Genomic DNA, 14230 nt, shown 5'->3' with positions numbered 1-14230 from the left:
CTCCATTATACAGAGCTGTGTTTTTTCCAGGTGAGTGACCTTGGCATGTTGGCTTTTGAGTGGGGTGACATTGTAAGCAAGGAAAGGTTTTCAGTGAGCATGTATGCCAATACCTTTTGAAAAAAAATGTTCTGTTGTGACTTACTAGACTCCACTCCCCCAGGTTATCATGTCCAGCCCTCCGGATGCAGAATGGCCAAGACCTTCTTCTCCCATGATGTGAACTGTGAAGGGAGGGGGGAGGACCACCGCCAGTCTTATGTACCACCAGCTGGTGCCTAGTGGCCATGAAACGTACATTCTCCCTGAGTTCATTCCACCTCTTCCTGATGTAATCCCTCGTGCGTGGATAGCTGCCTACTGAATTCACACTGTCAACTATTCTTTGCCACATTTCCACTTTCCTAGCTATTGTAGTATGCTGTATTTGGGCTCTGAATAATTTTGGCTCTACTCGGATGATTTCATCCACCATAACTCTTAACTTGTCATCTGTGAAACAGGGAAGTTTTTGTGGTGACATGGTGGTGGGTAACAAGACAAACAAAAAGTGATGGGATGTAGGTGCTGTGTGGTGAGGGTGTGATGGTAAGTACATGAGGTGTAGGGGTGGTATTTTGTGTGGTGGGGATGTTGTCTGGGTGTGGGGTATGTGATAAGTGGATATTGGTGGTGTGCCTAATCTATACTTCTTATTTCGGCTCTGTCTGCAATGTTTAGCGTCAGTGATGTAAAGAATTGTGGTGTGTTAAGGGGTGTGTTTTATAGTTTGCTTGGTAGGGGTGTCAAGTGTGTGAATGTGTGTCAGCTCTGTGATTTTTAAAACCATCCAATGTGATGTTGTGTGTTACTGAGGGATCCGCCGACTGCCGCGGATCGTGCCGCCATTGGAAGACCACCTTGGCATCACTGCTATGGCAATGTTTGACTTGTAATATGGTCGTTGGTTGGATCACGGGCTGGTTGTGCCAGTGGTTGGACTGCTTATTTCCCCTCCCTCTTGAGTCAATGTCTGGTATTTGGCTGTCTTTTGGCAGTTCATGGCTATGTAACGCGCAATGCAGAGGTCTTTTGGCGGCCGCCACCATGGCAGTCAGTCCGCCAAACTAGTAATGAGGCCCATAGGACTTAATGACTTTCTCTACCTTTCACAATCTGGGTTTCAAGCAGGTCATAGCACAAAATCGGTGCTCCTTGGGGTCATGGAGTTCTTGAGGCATCTATTGGACGAGGGTGGAGCTGCTGCACTGATTCTGTGAAATCTCAGTCACGGTTTCATGATGCGTATTAGGTAAGACCTTTTTAAAGTATTTTTATAGGGATTTGAGAATAGGGGAGATGTAGATAGAACTAGTTAATGGTAGTTATAGTGTTGGTTGTTAGTTTTAGGGTTTTTTGGTGGGCATTTGTGTTATTTTGTGTAATAGTGTTCTGTGTTAGATCTAGTTAGAGTTTGGTAATAATTTTGAGTTAATTTAGATAAATTTATATTAAATTTGGGTGTGCTACAACTGAAATGTAATGTTTCTGTTGTATTTAGAAGTACTGTTTTTGTATGATTTAAATTACAGGTTTATAGATCTAAAGTTACTCTCTGGATGTGTAGATTTAGATTTTTTTCTGTGGGACACTTATTTTGGTTTCTAGCAAAGCAATATTTTTATTTTAGATTTCTTGTGTGGAAGTCTTTTGTTTATGGATCCGCATGCATCATAGTACGGTGGTCTGACCGCCAACCAGATGGCGATTGGACTGCCGGTGCCATGGCGGTCCATGAACCGCCAAACTCGTATTCAGGCCCTAGGTCCCCTAATGGATTACTGAGGAGATACATGGGATGGCAGACTACAATGCTCTGGACAGTTGCAAATCCAAATTCTAAATATCATGGTGGAGTATCCACGACAGCAGCATGGCCCAAGAGGCCAAAGCCAACAAATTCCTAGAGGCACTACAAAATGAACAAATGGGTCACACCTGTAGATGAAGCAGTGGGAAGGTGCACACATCAAAATGGACAAATGGTCAGTCAAATGTAAAGGAAGGTAGCACAATTGAACACCATCCATGTGTGGATTCACAAAGCTCTAGCTTGCACACATGAGATGAATGTCCAGTCTACATCAAGGGGATAAATCTAACACAATACATGCTGTCAATGGCCAGGCCAAGATGAAATACTTACCACATGAAACATAACCCAATGCAATGACACCCCAATTGGATTACCTCCCACATATCCATACATTGAACATCTCAGTGACCACCCCTGGGTGGGATGAAGCCTAATGTAGGATGGGTAGGTTTGGTTTTCAGAGGGGTGGGCTTAACCTTTGAGAGTAGTGGGCTTCTTCTTGGGGGTGGGAGGGGTGTGCCTAGTTTCAAGGGTTGGGGGAGGTGTGACAGGGGAAGACTCATACATGGAAGGGATGGGTTGGGATTTGGCTGAGGCACTTTTGGTTTTGGGAAGGGGTATTTTACAGAGGTACGGACAAGGTCAAACAGGAAACTTTCTTTGGGTAAACCGGTATGGTCTACAGAAGGGATTTGGGATTGGGAGGTTGAGGAAGTGCTTGTGTCAGCTGTTGGTGTTGTTGGTACTGGGGTGTGTGTGTCTGAAATATGTTTGTGTATGGGTGGTGGCTGTTGCATGTGTGAGTGTAGGAGTTTGCATCTCTTGGGGAGCTGTCAGATGGAGCTGATGGCTAAGGTGGGTGTGGGTGCTGTCTGTGGGAATGGTGTGTGTGATGACTGTGTCTGTGGGTGTTGTTGGGGTGTCTGGGGTATGGTGTGTGTGTGTGGCTGTGTCTTTGGGTATTGGGGGTTATATGAGGGTATGGTGTGTGTGTGGTGTGTTGGTCTATGGGTAGAGGAGTGGCATCTGGTGGTATGGTGTGTGTGATATGTGGGAATGTGGGTTTTGGGATGGTGTCTGGGGGTATGATGTGTGTGGTGCGTGGGTATATGGGTGTAGGGGTGGTGTCTGGGTGGTGTCTGGGTGTATGGTGTGTATGATGGCTATGTCTGTGGATGTTGGGGTGGTATCTGTGGGTATGGTGTGTATGGTGTGTAGGTCTGTGGGTGTTGGGGTGGGGACTGTGAGTCTGATGGATATGGTGTGTGGGTCTGTGTGTGTTGGGGTGGTGTCTGTGGAAATGGTGTGTGTGGTGGTGTGTGTGAGTAACTGTTGAGTGCTTGTGTGCCGGTGTGTCTTCTTGTGCTTATGTGTGCTGCTTGTGTGTATTGAGGTGGGTGCATGCAAATGTGTGTGTGTGTGCTTGGGACAGGTATGGGAAGAGGGAAATTGTATGGGTAAGAGGTAGGTGGTGGAGGTAGAATTGTGGAGGGTGGAACACTACTATCATTAAGGAGGTCAGAGCCTGAAGAGATCTGTGTAGGCTAGACAAGGACATATGAATGCCTTCCAGGTATGCAGCCACCTGCTGAAGCTAGCTGCCCAGCACCTGGATGGCATTTAGCTTGGCAGTCTGACCCACAGAGATACTCCTCAGTAGCTTACTAGCCTCCTCACCCAGGGCAGAAGGGGCAACAGGGGCAAAAGGTGAGGTGATTGGTGTGAAGGAGATGCCCACCCTCTTGGGTGAGTGGACACCGCCAACTGGGTGGGAAGCAACAGGGAAGGTGGAGTTTGAACTGAGGGTGGCAGACAAGGGTGGAATAGGTACAGGTCCTGATGGGTCCACCATCACTAGGGAGTGGTCACTGGAGGAAGAATCCAAAGATGAAGATGTTGATTCAGTTCCTTCTGTGGTACTCTCCTCACCCTTCAGGCCACTGGGTCCCTCCATGTCTGATATTTCTCGATTGGAGGTATCATGGCCAACTGCTTCCCCACTGGTTTTGGCCATATCTCCTCTGCTAGCCTGTGCTGATGCTGAAATTACAGAGACAAATGGGGTCACTACATGGGTCTGATCACACTTGAACAACAGCTTTGATCACCAAACATTACCATAATATACAGTAGCCCCAAGCCACAGTGGCTCCAACATTTGCTACACCATATGCATGCATGTTACATGAACTGTGAACAATGGCCAACAGGAGCATCAGAACCACAATCAACTCCAATTGCATGGGTGAAGTTGTGCAATCACAATATCCATTGATCAAGTAGGAGACCATATCACCTTGAATGGTTTGGCTTACGTAGCATCCCTCAGTGACCTGTTGTTACAAAAAAGTATTGCAATGCCAAGTTCAGTCTCACAGATCCCACACAAGGTCATGCATCCAGCTAATTCACATATACCCAATACCACATCATGATGGAATGATGGCCAAATAACCCAGCCATGTTACAGAAAGAAGTACAGTAGCTGTAAGAAGGTGACATGGAAACACCCATGTCACGTTGTAAAAAATCCCCAAAGGCAACTTCACAATATGTCCATTGACAAAATAGACTCATGGAAGTTGTACTAATATTGCTATGAATGATAACCCATCTTGCACAGCAAAGTATACTGTAGACAATTTGGCCAAAATGTCTGGGAGATGTGTCTCCAAATATCCACACCACAAAGTATAAGCTAGTCCCAGAGAAATCACCTATCTTTATTGGACTGGAATACCCTACTCAGATTTCAAAAGTAAAAGCCAATAGTCCATTGAATGTTGTAGAGGCTCTTGGAATCTCCAGTGCCTGTAGCAGGACCTCAACATGTTGCCCTGTGGGAAGGCACATCACTTTCCCTTTTTGTCATGCAAACACAGATTCACTTGGATCAATGAGTGTACATAATCACATATGATTCCCCCATTCCTGCAAGTCACTCCCTGATGTATGTCAATACTGTAGTTAGGTAATGAACTTTCACAATTTAACATGTGCAAAGCCCTTTGCCAAATGATTCTACATCAATGGTCTGAAAATGCACATTGTGAGGGAATCAGACATCATCCCATGAAGACAGGTAGGCAATGCATGAAACAGAAAATTAAATGGCAAAGTGAAAGGTACACATGCTAACTTGTAGGCACAAGGATGGATGGTACCAGTGACGTTACCAAAATAATGTCACTGGACATTCACTACTTACCAAGGGAAAGTATTGCTCTGTGACTGCACCCAAAGGGCAATATATGCTCTGTCAAATGTATGATGGCCACCTTCACATGAGAGACAGTAGTGAGGCACCAGCACTTGTGACACACTGAAGACAAGTACCCTGTGGGGGACAGATGCCAACACACTCACTTGAACAGACACATGGCTGAGTACAGGGATCTATTACATAATGTTGTTTGTTGTTGGGGCTGACACACTGAAGACAAGTGGACTATTGGGTACAAATGACACACACAACAACAAACAACATGACCTGATTGATCACTGTACTCAGGCATGTGTTGGTCCTGGCGAGTATATTGGTATTGAACTGTACTCTGCTGTGTCCTAGGTCACTGGGCCAATGGGCAAGGCACATCAACATTCAACCAGCTTCCATACCTACACAAACAATTACTCATCTTGTGTGTCACACATGACCCATCTCCAGTGTTGAGGGGAGATGGCAGACTCTAACGCTTCAACTTGCCAATGTACCAGACAGGAAAATGCCCAGGATTCACCCCCTTGTAGCTGCTGTGCTCCCCTCAAATGCCCATCAAGCTCAGGGTAGACCACCGCCAGACTGAGGGCCATTAGTGGGGTCAGGCTCCGGCACCCTACTAGATACCCACATTTCAATTACTCTCATGCATGACAGTACATCCTGTGCCCATCCTCTATGTGGGTTCAGGGTTGTGTGGCACTCTAGATGGCACAGTGAGTTTTACATGATTCTCATATAACAGTTTGGCAAGGGAAGATGTGGGCTAGGTGATATGTGGGAATATACACATTGCTAACTAGATCCTAAAATGTCTCAAACAGTAGACATACACAGCTCATGCTGTAATGCACATACATGTTGTTTTACATTTATAAACATCATATCCAAAGATATGTCATTGTATGGCTGCTAAGTCTCCTTGCCTATATTAATGCAACAGATGGAGGATCTAGGGCACATCACACAACACAACGGTAATGAGAAATACATAGAATATGTGTCTCCACTACAAACACCATGTACATCCCATGTATAAAACGCAAAATGTGACAACAGACACCTGAAAAGTCTCACTGGCATTCAGAGGTACATTGTAGCCTATGGGGAAGGAAATGATGGTGTCAAACAGAGTCAAATACGTCTATGAGGTTCATATCTGCTCCTCTGGCGAGGAGTGTATCTGAACCGTCCTTTGTTGTTGACACCACCGAGGAATTCAACTACGCCAGGGGAAGTCCACTTCAGTGAGGCCCATGGAGAACACAGCGGCCAGTGAAGTGGGCTTTTGGCCTCCTGAAGATTTTGCTGTCTGGACAAGACTGGGAGAGCCCTTCTCTACTCACTTGGGAAGGTGTGTTGGATCACTGTGGCATGCTTTATGCTCCATAACATTGCCCTGCGTAGGAATATCACTTACATCCCAGAGGAAGGGGAGGCAGTAGTGCCACTGGATGAGAATCCTGGAAAATAAAGATGATAGTGGTGAAGAGAAAGGGGCTGACTTGCAACAAGATCTCATCTACAGCTTCTTCTCATGAGTGTAAGTATGCATTGAGATGTCATGACTTTGACGGTACAATGAACTGTAATTGTGATAATGTGTGGAGTATGTTTTTGGAAATAGTTAGGGTGCTGATGCTCAGGCAAAACCTGCCAAAGGGTGTTTGATGAGGAATCTTTTGACACATTCACATTTTGATGATGTTTTACTTTGTTTGTGTCAAATGTTTCTAATGGACTTTGTTTTCCAGATGTTTGCTATGAGACTTGTGTCATATGTATGGTTTCATAACTGTACTCCTTGTTTAATTCTTTGTTCAGGTACCTTCACCTTGAGATCTTCATTTGGGCATTTCAGAGTTGTGACATTGGCAGGTGTTTTGTGTGTAGGGACATAAAAAGTTACATGGATTGTTCCTGGGAATATATTTCACAGATTTTGGATGTGGAAGACATGTGCCAAGACAGCTTGCACAGTGATAGGATGGAAGTGCAGACGATTTCCTGGACTTGTTTGCTGTTGTGTGGTGGCCATGATGCATCATATGTGTCATCATGTGGTCAGCAAAAAATGTTGTTGTAGGCCAAATTCATGTCAGTTCCCTTTCATATTGGCTAAACACTATTTTTGTTTGAACTGTTTGTAGCTGTTTAGGTGTTTCATTATTGTAGGCCATAGTGCCTGTGGCATATCACTAACCTTTGTTTGTGTCATACAACCAGATGCAGTAGTACCGGATTGTAATGACCGTGTGATTAGAGACTGTTGTACTGCCATCTGTCTGGGTGTTGCATTTTATGATGTGGGTTTCCTTTTGAGAGCTATGGGATATGGCTCCAGCTGATGACATCAATCATATCAATTTTTGCCTATTTAACATGACAATGTCTGATATGTTAATTCCTACAATGTTCGGGGGTCTGTATCACTATATTTGGTGGCCTACACAGTCTGATGTGGTCATGTCTGAATTTCTATGTTTCTGGCATGCTGACAGCCTATGTACTAAAAAATATAATAAAATGTCTTCTGAAACAAGACACTTGTATGTATGTGTTGGTGTGTAATGGTTGTAATCCATAGCTGGACACTCTGTACATGCAATATGTCCCTGCTTTCATAAGTAGCTTGTATCTTCATCATATGGTTCACATGGTCTTACATATCTACATAGGTAAATGTAAATTTTAAGACAGCAGACAATGAGTTTGTGATGGGTGAATTTATTAAAATGCTAATACAGAAAATCCATTTGGGACAGAAAGGAACATAGATATAACTTGAAGGGGTCAGTCATGGTGAATGAAATCATTGGAGTAGAAGCCACACCTTTCAAAGTCCTAAGTCCAGAGTACTCCTTCCATTGGAAGTCGAATGTGGTTCAGGATCAGTCCACAGAGGGTAGGTGTGACACACAAAATGAAGGCCTTTGAGGAAAAGGTTTCTTGCTGGTAGTAGTGGGTGCCTTGCCATCCGCACCACCTGGATTCTTGCATAGACATCCCTGCTTGTGAGGGGGCGGGATCAGCTGCTGCAGGGGCAGGGGTGTCTGAGGGTGGTTATGCTTCTGGCAGGGCCTCCCTTCCTGTGGCTGCTGCAGATGTCCTTTGGCTTGTGTTAGCTTGGCCACAGAAAGTGGGGGATGGTGCTGAAAAAGCACAGCTCAGGGTTGTGTAGATGTCCCCCAGCACCCCTGTCAGGATGCCCATGTTGGAATTGTGGTCATCCAATTTTTGGATCATGTCCATCTGTAGGTACTTCATTTCCTGGAATTCAGTTAACACATGGCCCATCATACCTTGTGATTCTTGATAGACCCCCAAGAAGTGGCTGATGGTATCCTGGTCAACAGCAGCCCCAGTTGTCTCACTCCACTGGCCCACAGTATCCCACTTATGCACCCCACCCCTTTGAGCCTGTGTCCTTGGCACAGGGTGCCCTCTCCAACTGTGTCCTGGACCCTCAGTGTCAGAATGTTGGATTGCACCTCAGGGTACGGGACTGGGGGTGCACAAGATGGTTGAAACAGTGATAAGTACACAGGTTGGGAGCCACATTGTTGCCTGTGATGCAGCAGTACTGGGAGGTGTTGTTGTGGGCACAGTGAGACTCACTGTTGCCATCTGACCAGGTTGCCAGGACCATACTCCACATCCACAAGTCCAGGAGTGTTGTCATCACTGAGGGCTTCATCCAGGGGTGGAGTGTGATTGTGGTAGGTGGAATACGTCTGCCCAGGGGCTGTGCCAGCTCAACCTGTTGAGAAAAAGAGTACATTTTTATTGGTTGAAGTGTGACATCCTATTCCAAAGGTTTTGTGTTACAGTAAGTAGAGACAGTGGACATTCTTAAGTGGTAGGTTAGCCTATTGTACCATTTTACCATGATATTGGAGTATTTGACATGACATTTGTGAAGCGTACCTAAACTATTAGACCCAAGCAGCTCATTAGATATTGCATTTTGGATGAGGGAATGAAAATGGCATCTTACCAAAAGTGAAGACAACACAGTGGAGAGGTAACATGTGCATTTGTCCATTCGGAGGCCTAGTTGAGCGTGATACAGGCAAACACACAACTTTGTTGTATGTATATATGCAGTCATCACATGTGCATTGCTGTGTCAAAATCTGTTTGCTGCTGCTACCAATCTGCTGATGCAGTTTAAGGCTTTAAGAATTCTTGGTGTAGACACTTGGTAAGGTGTCATTCCTGTTCGCAATGTTTTAATTTTGGGATACCAGGTCAAGATGGAGCAAGGTAGACAGATGCATCTTCGAGTTGAGCATGTATATTGCTCACTTCCAGGTGAGTAAACGTCATTTGAGAGATAAGAAACAGGTGTATTTGGGTAAGTGAACACTAGACTGGTAGGGGAATCACAGATCAGGGCCTCCTGGGAGTTGCAGTCAAGTCACTCACTCTACTTTACATACTAGACAAAAGGTATACTCCCAGGTGAGTAAACCTCCTTTGAGAGTTCACTAACAGGTGTATTTGGGCAAGTGCACTCTGGGCTGATGGAGTTACAGAAACAGAGCCTATTAGGCTTTACAGTCAGGTCACTCCCATTACTTCCCAACACTTGACAAATGGTATACTTCCAGGTTAGTGAAGAGCATTTGAAGGGACACAAACAGGTGTATGTGGGCAAGTGAACACTGGGCTGGTGGTTGGAGTTACAGAAACAGGGCCTCCTGGGAGTTGCATTCAGGTCACTCCCTCTACTTCCCAATACTTGACAAATGGTATAATCCCAGGTGAGTAAACTTAATTTGAGAGTTCACTAACAGGTGTATGTGGGCAAGTGAACACTGGGCTGGTGGTTGGAGTTACAGAAACAGGGCCTCCTGGGAATTACAGTCAGATCACTCCCTCTACTTCACAAACTAGACAAATGTTGGGTAATACATATCTGTTGCCAGACTTCATTTAGGTTGGAGCACACATTTACAGGATGAAACATACCATGAGTCCTGGGATGAATTTCTGATATTGAAACACATACCGGCACCATTCAAACTTATGGTAGGGATGGGTCTTGGTAGCTGTGATGTTAGGTCCAACAATACACATTGACAGCCTTACATCTATGATAATCTGGGTTTTGAATGTTGGTAAAGTCAACGAATGACACAGTGGCAAAAGCTGAGTTATAAGCATCCATGACATTGACGTTTTGTGACAGCTTTTGTGTTGTAATTTACCAGACTTCGCTACCACAGGTATTTCTGTCAAGCCCTCCAGATATAGGATGGCCAAGACCTTCTCCTCCCAGAGAAAGAGTTGTAATGGGGTACTGGGAGGGCCATCACCAGTCTTGTTCATCTCCATCTGTTTCCTGGAGGCCAGGTAACACACCTTGTCCCTCAGGTCGTTCCACTTCTTCCTAATGTCCTCCTTTATGTGCAGGGTGGTACCTACAGCATTCACTCTGTCGACGATCCTTTGCCACAATTCCATTTTCCTACTGAGAGGAGTGTGCTGGACTTGGGCTCTAAACAATGGTGGCTCTACTCTTATGATTTCATCCAACATGACTCTCAACTCATCTGCTCAGAAACAGGGATTTTTGAGATGTGACATGGTGGGGAATTAAAGCGGGTGACAGGGAGATACTTACAAAAGAAAAGTGATGTGGGGCTAAAAGGAGAAAAATAGTGGAACGAGTTTTAGGGACAGTGAAAAAAAGGGGCGCCTTATCTCTCTGAACAAAATAAAATTTTGGTTGCAGTGAAAATGCAAAGGATCATGGTCTGTGAACGGGTGTGTTTTATTGTGTGATTTGCAGGTGTGTCCAATCGAGCCATGATTGTCAGCTGTGTTGTTTTTAATTCATCCAATGGGCACTTGTCTGTTGCTCTGCTGAGTGCGTACAGCGGTGGTTGACCACCGTTGGCTATCTGCCGCAAGGGGACTGACATATCGACTGTATGTTTGGAATTGGCTCAGCGGTTTGCCGCAGTACTGACCACGCTGGAGTATGGACGGCCAAGATAACAGACTGCCACTCGAGATCAGCACTTTGCCTTGGCAGGCGGCAGTTTGGCCTGTATATATCGTAATATGGAAGTCTGGGGATCGCTGCCACAGTGGTCTTTTTGGGATTGCCACCTTGGTGGTCTGGCAGCCCGACCGCCAAACTCGTAATCAGCCCCTTAGTTTGTGTTTTTTTTTTTTTGTAGAATAGACTTTAGGTTGTACTGGTTAGTTATCTCTCTTACAGGTACATAGGATAGTGCAATCCATTTTTTATTTCAAAGGTAAATTGACTGTTCATTGCACACTCTGCACTTAATGCAGATTGTTGGAAAATGTCTCCCACTGCTTCGGTTAAAATGGAAGTACTTGTCTTGTATAGCTGTGTGTGGGTATAGTTTAAGGGGCATATTTATGAGAGGCTTGCGCCGCCACAGCATCACTTTTTTAGATGCTCAAGCAGTGCAAGTCTCTTAACCATATCTATGAAATCACACAAAGCCACCTTGTGTGGCTGTGCACGGCCTCATAGATGTGGAGTACAGCAAGGTGCAAGGGTGCCTGCGTAGGTGCTAGCCAGCCAATTGTGCAGCAACACAGAGGTAAAGGACAGGAATGCACCGTATTTCAGAAATATGGTGCATTCCGGCCCAGTTCAGCAAGAAGACCTGCGGTACTGCCTTACACCAATCCCCCATAAATATGGGCCTAAGTATTGTTTGGATCATGGCTTGTTCAAAGTCTATTGTTTGTTTTAATTTGAATCTGGGTTAATAGTTCATAGTATGTTCTACTTAGTTTACTAGGCAGCAAGGTGTGTATGAAGGGTATTTGTGTTTTGATATTCATCATGTATGGTGTATATCTGAGTGAATGGTTTAAGGCATTTTAAATGTTCCAACCATCATCCGTGCTTGACATTGGCTTAGTCTTAATATGCTGTAGCAAATGTAATAATGTGTTTGTCATCATTAAGATTGTCATGTAGGAGTAAAGGTTCCTCATTATGTGTGGTGGTTAAGTGTTCAGGAATTTGGATGTCTTGGTATCTTCTTGGGGCCGGAGGAATATCACTGGTAGCTTTTTTTAGTTTGTGCTGTTAAGCATTTCAAAGGGAGATAGCAGGCAGCTGACGTGATGTGTTCAGGGACTATAAAGAGTATATTCTTTGAAAATGTTAGTATTGGACTCTTGGAACCTAGGATTTGCCTCTTTTAAATTTTGTAGCACATGCTTTGATTTTGGTGACATTTGAGGGGGTGTTGTTTTTCTCTCACATAAATGACAACATAATTTATTGTAGTAGCCTTAACATAATAAGCATTAGAGTAATATTTTGTATGTGCCTTATGGTGATGTGGTGTAGCTTGCTCTTTGTGTCATTATGTGTGGAAATATTTTAATGATATAGTTAGATTGATAGCTTTAATTTATATGTAAATAAAACAGTATGAGCACCTTTTTGCATTTTATACTTACATTTAGAACATTTGAATGTGTTGGGAGCTCCATGGAAGACAATTGGGTAGCTCTGAGCTTATAATGGCTGGTATAAGCCTGGAGCTCCAACATTCCAATGTTTGTCTTCATGTTTCTCCCTTTTTAATTTTGAACATTCTAGCCTCAGTGCATAGAATGCTCAAATAGCCCTATAGTTCTACTGCCTTGGACTATACTGGTTGTTAAAGGCCCTCTGCCTCTTTATATGCCCTTGCCTGCAGCTCAGGCCTTAAATTCAGGTTCAGGGCATTTTAACAACTAATATAGCCCTCAGCAGTGGGCTATAAGGCTATATTGTATTCTTGATGGTAATTGCAGTACATTTTTATCTGTTTTCCATTGCAGGCGGTCCGATTTGGATCAAGTAACTTCTTTGCTGTTGGGGGAAAAAAGTTGTTTTACTTTTGTGTTAAATGTTTGTTGGTCGTTTGTATGGGTTGAGGGCATTTAATTTGATTTTTTCACATTTAAGGTTTATTTGCTATTTAGAACTTCTTTAAATTCACTAACTTTTGATTTGCCTTTCTCCAGGTATTTGTTTTGTGTATTTTATTGGAGGTTCTGTAGTTTGTCAATGGTGCTGTAATTTTTCTTTAGTTCCTAAAATTGTGAATATAAATAAAAATAGTGTTGTGTTAGTTATTTGTATATTTACATTTTTAATGTACAATATGTTTAGGTATGTTTACATAACTGTTTCCCTTACTTTGGAAGGTTTTCTTCTAATTTACATTTCTGCTTATCTGTTGGCAATCTGCCAGTCTCATCATTTTGCAGCTTTAGGCCCTCATTACGATTTTGACAGTCCGAGCACTGGTGCAGACCTCCACATTATGACCATGGTGGTCTTCCCAACGGAACACAGCCAACCCCCAGTGCGAAGGGGCCGCAACGGATGGTGATAGGTATCTCCAGGCTGGGGGGGACCATGTTACTGCAGAGTGAATTACGAGGTTGCACACCGCCAGGATTTCTGGCGCGGTCGCACCACCACCAAAACCCTGGCCGAACTGAATGCTATACAAGGAGACACTCACCTCCAGGAACAAAGACATGTTTGGAGCCACCATGGAACCAGAACTTGAAGTCTTCCCACTGCTCCTGATCGCCCTGCATCTCTGGAACCAGCGACGACGAAGAAGACAACAACCATAAGTATACCCACCTAGCACCCACTGGAGAAAAATGTATAAGAACACACACACACAACACACACATAATGGATGGCTAGCGACTGCCACGCACAGCCACGCCATCACACACCCATAACAAAACACATACACACACAAAACACACACATGCACACGAACATTACACACACCACCCCACACACACAGATCACCGCCACAGGCTAACACGCATATATACCACCGAGTCACACAACATCACAATCGCAACCACACAAATGCGTTGTCAACCCATAGTACTGCACACCTACACATGACAATACATACTGACAACAACACGCAGACAGCTTACAACAAATCAGCACCATCACACATACATTCAACGTACAAAATGTCACACTACGTCCACACAACTCACAACACAAATGACATAGCCATCACCCCACAAATATGGACACACACACAACAACCACACACTGGCACATAACACCACCACTACACATCACACCACGTACAATGCACAACTTAGCTACACACATGAAT

Source organism: Pleurodeles waltl, chromosome 2_2 (genome assembly GCF_031143425.1).
Source record: "Pleurodeles waltl isolate 20211129_DDA chromosome 2_2, aPleWal1.hap1.20221129, whole genome shotgun sequence".
NCBI lineage: Eukaryota > Metazoa > Chordata > Amphibia > Caudata > Salamandridae > Pleurodeles > Pleurodeles waltl.
This window is presented reverse-complemented; position numbering follows the sequence as displayed.